General features: G+C 48.4%; 2 protein-coding genes across 2 annotated transcripts in view; one reads left to right on the top strand and one right to left on the bottom strand.

Annotated features, from left to right (window-relative positions):
• The window catches only part of LOC113804650 (uncharacterized), an 83314-nt gene extending 77911 nt beyond the window's left edge, over positions 1 to 5403 (bottom strand). The window contains exon 1 of the mRNA XM_027355536.2: positions 5133 to 5403. The gene's annotated coding sequence lies outside the window, so the exon portion shown is untranslated. The remainder of the gene's footprint in view (positions 1 to 5132) is intronic.
• LOC113816353 (uncharacterized abhydrolase domain-containing protein DDB_G0269086) overlaps positions 1 to 7500 on the top strand; it is a 137956-nt gene that overhangs the window by 66590 nt on the left and 63866 nt on the right. The gene's annotated exons all lie outside the window — the stretch shown is intronic.

Below are 7500 nucleotides of genomic sequence, written 5' to 3'. Positions count from 1 at the left end.
AATCCAAAATATTATATGAACAAAAGCGCATTGTTCTGGTCGTTGATTGGGAAAACGCAGAAACTCCCTCCGCAAATATGTTTTCTTGAAGGGTCTAAATAAATCGCAGACCGCAAACTAATGATATCTTGTTTTTTTATATATCATAGTCCTTGTGTCATATATTCGTGCTGTTCGTTCCCTGGGATTTGTGCCACGGTCCTAGCCTCACTATGCAGTCTTTGTACCACGTAATCCTATCTTTGGTGTATAGATTTTGTATCGTGTAATTCTATCTTTGGTATATAGTTTTTGTACCATTGTCCTATTAGTGGCATGTAGTCTTTATGTCATGTAATTCTATCATCTGTGTGTGTGTGTGTGTGTGTGTGTGTGTGTGTGTGTGTGTGTGTGTGTGTGTGTGTGTGTGTGTGTTTGTGTTTGTGTGTGTGTGTGCGCGTGTGTGTGCGTGTGTGTGTGTGTGTGTGTGTGTGTGTGTGTGTGTGTGTGTGTGTGTGTGTGTGTGTGTGTGTGTTTGTGTGTGTGCGTGTCTATATATAGTGTCTGTGCCCCTTGATCCCATCTTGGTATAGAATATATGTACCACATAATATTCCTATCTTTGCTGTACAGTTTTTGTACCACATATTCCCATCCTTGCTTGTACTGCAGAGTCCCACCTTAGCACATTAGCACACAGTCTGCCCCGCGCCACACGCCCGTGAACCACCAGCTCCTCCTCTCACACCACCCACGCCTCAGGCTCCTCCACGCCCATAGTCATGCATTCCAGAGCACATCATGAATATCACCTTCGACTGGCACAGGATAGCGCATGACAACCTCATCACTTTCGAGGCGAACCTAAGGGCGAGGTGTCACTACAGCCGCCGTCCTCATTAAATCATCCAGATGGGGAGGGTTTGATCGCGCCTCCCCTCCCCCCCTCCTTCGGAAGCATAAGAAGCTGTCGGTGTAATTAGTTTTAAGGCTCGAGGAGAGTGGCATTTTCTGATCGCCATTTCGTTGTAAGAACTGCCTGTGTTGTATTAAAGCTAGAAGCCCAATACTATAGGGGGGTCTTATTCCACATGTCTTCTAGAAGGGCATTATTAACTACCGTAAAGCAGAAGGCATTGTTTAACTCGATGGTATTGTTAACTACCGTGAAGCAGAAGGCATTGTTAACTAGATGGTATTATTAACTACCGTAAAGCAGAAGGCATTGTTAACTAGATGGTATTATAAGCTACCGTAAAGCAGAAGGCATTGTTAAATAAATGGTATTATTAACTACCGTAAAGCAGAAGGCATTGTTAACTAGATGGTATTGTTAACTACCGTGAAGCAGAAGGCATTGTTAACTAGATGGTATTGTTAACTACCGTAAAGTAGAAGGCATTGTTAACTAGATGGTATTATTAACTACCGTAAAGCAGAAGGCATTGTTAACTAGATGGTATTATTAACTACCGTAAAGCAGAAGGCATTGTTAACTAGATGGTATTGTTAACTACCGTAAAGCAGAAGGCATTGTTAACTAGATGGTATTGTTAACTACCGTGAAGCAGAAGGCATTGTTAACTAGATGGTATTATTAATTACCGTAAAATAGAAGGCATTGTTAAATAGATGGTATTGCTAACTACCATAAAGCAGAAGGCATTGTTAACTAGAGTAAAGTAGATGGTATTGTTAACTAAAGTGAAGACACGGGTCGTTCCTGAATGCTTTCTCAGGTGAGTCTTAACCCTGCAGCTGCAGTCACAACAACCCAGTGTTATTTTCACTTTGAACGAATGCCATTTAAATTCGTATGCTTTTTGTAAATGTCAGTTGCCACGGATATCTTGATTGTTTTTATTTATTTGATTTTATTTTTATTTTGGGACTACTGTTGACAGGAACAGAAGTCGCAAGAAACCGATTGCAGACGAGTCTTTCGCTTCCTATCGCCGATTGATCTCCGGAATGGCAACTTTTTCCTCTCCCGCCGGAGAAGAGAGTACCTTGGTTGTATTATTGGTTCGCCTGGCCGCCCATTGCCGCCCCTGCCGCCGCCGCCCTAACAACAACACAATTAAAAGGTGTCATAAATATCCCACCGCCAACATCCGTCAAAGATGTCAAGTCATTTCTGGGATTTGTGGCCTTTTATTGCCCCCTTCATTTACAACTTCAACAGGGAGCCGCCCTTGTGCACGAACACCCCCTCCCTCCCCTCCCCTCCCCTCCCCTCCCACACGCACAAGCTCATGCAGGGAGAAAACCGAATCAAGCTGGACTCCGTTACTCCGCCGTCTGCTTCGTGGTCTCCATTAGCATCTACTCTATTATCTGCTCATCTGTCGTTATCTACTCCTCCATTCTCGTATACTCTATTGTTATCTACTCTTCTGTTATTTACTTCTCCATTATCATCTACACCATTGTTATCTACTACATTATCATCTACTACACCATTATTATTTACTCCTCCATTATCATTCACTCTTTCAATATAATCTACTCCTCCATTATTATCTACTCTTTCAATATAATCTCCCTTACCATCTACTTTCAATATAATCTACTCCATTACCATCTGCTTTCAATATTCATCTACTTCATTATCATTTACTTTCAATATAATCTACTCCATTACCATCTACTTTCAATATTTATCTACTCCATTATCATCTACTTTTAATATAACCTACTCCACTATCATCTACTCCTCCATGTCTACCTGCCCTATGTTCGTACTCCACCTACAACGCTGATGTCACTCCATTCGCCCTCATTCGTGTCTAGACGGACTCTCTCTCTCTCTTAATCTCTCTCTCTCTCTCGCCAATCTCTCTCTCTCTCTCTCTCTCTCTCTCTCTCTCTCTCTCTCTCTCTCTCTCTCTCTCTCTCTCTCTCTCTCTCTCTCTCTCTCTCTCTCTCTCTCTCTCTGTGAACTCCAGATAGCGAGATCACTTGTCCTCCAGCGCTTGGGAATCACGAGTAGCTCCTCTGCTATGTCCTGGGTCATCTAAACTCCTTCATTTGAGACTTTTTTTCTGTTTTATTATTATTATTATTATTATTATTACTAATTTCTGTGAATTTTATTTCTGTTTTTTTTTTCTATTAACATCCTTTATCCTATGTTTAGGGGGCTGGCTATTTCACATCCGGGGTAAGATGGTTTTTTTTTTGGGCATTTTAGTTCGTGTAGATGCTTTGCTTCTGTCTGTTTCTGTTTCTGTTTCTGTTTCTCTGTCTCTCTCTCTCTCTCTCTCTCTCTCTCTCTCTCTCTCTCTCTCTCTCTCTCTCTCTCTCTCTCTCTCTCTCTCTCCCTCTCTCTCTCTCTCTCTGACACACAGATACACACACATGCCCCCCCCCCCCCACACACACACACGATCAAAACCAGTAATATCTCTTAGTGTCGCCTCAGATATCAAGAAGTCGAGGAATGTATCCCATTTACAGTTGGCAGGACAAGGCCAGGGGTATCTGGTTTATCTCGGCATAAACAAGTAAGTTTGTTGTATGCAAACGACCGAGTGGAGACGGCAGGAAATTGTATTTGTCCTTGTGTATGCTCGGTGTATGTTGTGACTACAAGCCGAAGGGGGTGGCGGGGAGGGGTGGGTGAGCGGGGGGAAGGGGAGGGGGGGTAGGTGTGGACACGGGCGAGGAGGAGAACTCGTCGAGACAATATCTTGCGCGCGACCAGTCCGACTGGACACCTGCAGAGCCGCCCCGCCCTCGGCCCCCTCCTCCTCCTCCTCCTCCTTCTCCTTCTCCTGCTCTTCCCGCGCCCCCGTCCGCAGGATTTTTACGTCTTCTTGCGGCGACACACGAGTCGGGGTCGGGTTAGCCGCAGCGGCATCTCCAGCCTGCAAGGGGCTCGTCGGTTATTTCCGATCTCGGCGCCGACAGCAGGTAGAAGGGGGAGAAGGAGGGAGGAAGGGATATGGGGAGGGAAGGTGGGAGGGAGGGAAGGAGGGAGGGAATGAGGGACACAGGGAGGGAAAGAGGGAGTGAGGGATCTAGGAAGACTCGGGAGTGCGTTTCTGCCCAAGTTTCCTCCGGGTCCAAAGGCGCTGTTTCGGGCGGTGACTTTCGCGTTTCGTAAGAGAGCGGCCGTTGCTGTTCCCTTTTCCTCCTTTGGTGTCTCTTTCTCTGTTTTTTTTTTCGCGATGCTTGAATGACGCGACGCCGTTCACCTGCGCGAGAGACGAAGAGGCGAACAAAGGAGCAGATCGACGGGAGACAGTGAGAGGTCGATGAAGAGGAAGAAGACATGAGAGAGAAACGAGAAAGTGGCAGAGGAAACAAGAGAAGAAGATCAAGAAGGGATTGGGTTTTCATCGCGAAAGAGAGAGAGAGAGAGACATGGAAAAGAATAAGATAAGAATAAGATGGAAATTGAATTATAAAAGAAATAAAAGGAAAAGGAACAAAAGGCAGACGGTATAATGAGCTGCCATTGACACCAATTCGGCCTCGTGATCGCGTGATTGACCTATGAAGGTAATAAGAGACAATGAAGAGCGCGCCGGAGGGGGGGGCGGGGGGAGGGGAGGGGGGGCTAATTAAGGGCTCCATCTTTATTATTAATGTGGAATGTGGAGGCGTTTTGTTGCTTGTCCCTGACGCTTGGAAATTCTTTTGTCTTGGAATTCTGGCTGGCTGACTCTCTCTCTCTCTCTCTCTCTCTCTCTCTCTCTCTCTCTCTCTCTCTCTCTCTCTCTCTCTCTCTCTCTCTCTCTCTCTCTCTCTCTCTCTCTCTCTCTGGCTCTCTTTCCTTCGGTCTACCCCCCCTTCCCCCCTTCTCTCTCTCTCCCTCTTGCCTGCTAGTGTTGCATAGACAAAAGCTCTGTTTGCTTTTTCGTGTCCGATGGAGCTCAGTTATTTCCTGGCGTTATTTTAATGTTTACACCGGGATTCCTATGCCCTTCCTTCGTTTTTGTTAGTCTTTTGTCGTTTTGTTTGGTTTGCTTAGTGGCTCCTATTCGTGTTGTCCTTATTTGGCGATGTTGACAATCGTTGTGGTGATGAGAATACGGTCTGCAAGTGTGGTGATGGTAACAATCATTGTGGTGATTGGGATACGGTCTGCGTGTGTATTTTTGCGGGTTAATTACGTCGCTTAGGAAACACGAGAAAGGGGTACTCACCGACACGTAACCGCGCGCCGGCCGCTTAGACGGTCGGACGGTCGCGAGGTGCGGTTGCGGCTGAGGCGGGGGCTTCGTGCTGCGGTCGCTGCTGTGGCGATTTTTGTTCCTTCCTTTTTATCGGGCGTGCGGGCGTGGGGTAGGGGGATGGGGGGAGCAGGCTATGATGTCTAACGGGTTTGTTTGTATCGGGGGGCGCCGCGCCGTCGGGGCTCACTCCGGGGGAAGAAAGCTTTAAAAGAGCCTACCACACTTTGTGCCTCCTTGAACGCTACTGATTGTGTGCTTGCTCCCTTGCTTGCCTTCGCTCCCCCCTCCCCCTCCCTCCCTCCTCCTCCTCCCGACCTCCTTCTTCTCCGAGGGGGTCTGATGACACCTGGACTGTGTTAGTGTGTTAGCAGGAGTGCTTGTTTGCCTGCTCGCCGTTCCGCCCACTCTAATATGTGCTTGCTCTGGCCGCCGCCGTTCTCGCCGGGATCAAGGCAGTTTTCGGCCTCGCCATTTTGAACTTTATCATCGTTTTTCTTTCTGTTCTCTTGCCCCTCCTCTTCTTTTTATCTTTCTCCTTCTCCTCCTTTTCCTCCTCCGTCTCCTCCGCGGCCGCTATCGCCTGGCATCATTTGCATCATAGATACGTTTTTGTAGTGTGTTTACCACTCAAATATCCATTTAGCCTTTCCTCCCACTCCGCTCCCCTCCCCTTCCCCCTTCCACTCCCTTCCCTCCCCTCTCCCCCCGCTCTCCAATCTCGCGCCCCTCCCTTCGCTTCTCCCCACTCCCCTCCCCCTCCCCCTCCCTTCAATCCTCTCTCCTCCCCCTTCCCCCTTCTCCCTTCTCCCCCCACCTCTCTCTCTCTCGTACCACCTTCCCACTCCTCCCTCCCCCATTTCTGTCTCCCCTCTCTCTCTCTCTCTCTCTCTCTCTCTCTCTCTCTCTCTCTCTCTCTCTCTCTCTCTCTCTCTCTCTCTCTCTCTCTCTCTCTCTCTCTCTCTCTCTCCCTCTCTCCCTCTCTCCCTCTCTCTCCCTCTCTCCCCTCTCTCCCTCCCTCCCTCCCTCTTATCTTTCTTTCTCTCTTTCTCTCTTTCTCTCTTTCTCTCTCTCTCTCTCTCTCTCTCTCTCTCTCTCTCTCTCTCTCTCTCTCTCTCTCTCTCTCTCTCTCTCTCTCTCTCTATCTATTCCTCCTTTTATCCCTCTCTCTCTCCTTTTTTTCTCTCTCTCTCCTTTTCTCTCTCTCTCTCCCTTTTATCTCTCTCTCTCTCTCTCTCTCCCTTTCTCTCTCCCTCTCTCCCCCTCCCTCTCCCTCACTCCTCTCTCCCTCTCTCCCTCCCTCCCCTCCCTCCTCCCTCCCTCCCTCTCCTCTCCCTCTCTCTCTCTCTCTCTCTCTCTCTCTCTCTCTCTCTCTCTCTCTCTCTCTCTCTCTCTCTCTCTCTCTCTCTCTCTCTCTCTCTCTCTCTCTCTCTCTCTCTCCTTTTATCTCTCTCTCTCCTTTTATCTCTCTCTCTCTCCTTTTATCTCTCTCTCTCTCCTTTTCTCTCTCTCTATCCTTCTCTCTCTCTCTTTCTCTCCTTCCTCTCTCGTTCTCCCCTCTCACCCTTGCGTGGGGAGCGTAGGATTAAGGGAGAGGAGGCGCCAGGGTGAAGGAGAACATACCCTCAAGATAACCTTCGTGTTGTCTCTCTTTTTTGTTATTCATTATTTTTTGATTGGGCGGCCGATTACGAAATATAATTCCTTAATCGCCGATGTTTGTGATAGAGGCTGGGTTTCGCGTGGATGAGTGTGTTTGTTTGTTTGTTTGTGAGTGTGTTTATTTGTTTGTTTGTGAGTGTGTATCTGTGTTTGTTTGTGTTTGTTTGTTCGTGTGTGCGTGTGTATCTGTGTGTTTGAGTGTGTGTGTGTGTGTATGTATGTATGTGCGTGCGTGCGTGCGTGCGCAGGATTGTCTCCGAACGAAAGATCGAAACCCGTAAGAACGAGAACTTAAGAAAAATCATTCGCACGTCGGCTTTTTAACAAGCTCCCCGCCAACCTCCACACTCCTCCCCTGCCCCTGCCCCCCCCCTTCCCCCATGCCCTTGCCCACTGCCCCCTTCCCTTCCTTCCCCTCTGCCCCTACCCGTTCCCCTGCCTCTCTAGCCTCCCCCTTCTCCCAACCCCAGGCCGATACCCCTTCCCCTCCAGCCTCCCTCTTCCCCTATCCATGCCCCTTCCCCTCCCTCCTCCCCTTAGTCTCCTCCAGCCCCTGCGGCTACCCTCGCCCCCCCCCCCCCTGCGCTGACTGTTCTGTACCCCGAGGCTCAGAACCCAATCAATATTAAAGGCCAGAACTCACGTGATAATCACCCTTGTCTGGCAGGGGATTATGGGT

This window comes from Penaeus vannamei, chromosome 18, assembly GCF_042767895.1.
Source record: "Penaeus vannamei isolate JL-2024 chromosome 18, ASM4276789v1, whole genome shotgun sequence".
NCBI lineage: Eukaryota > Metazoa > Arthropoda > Malacostraca > Decapoda > Penaeidae > Penaeus > Penaeus vannamei.
Note: the sequence above shows the minus strand (reverse complement) of the source record. Positions and strands in the feature narration are given on the sequence as shown.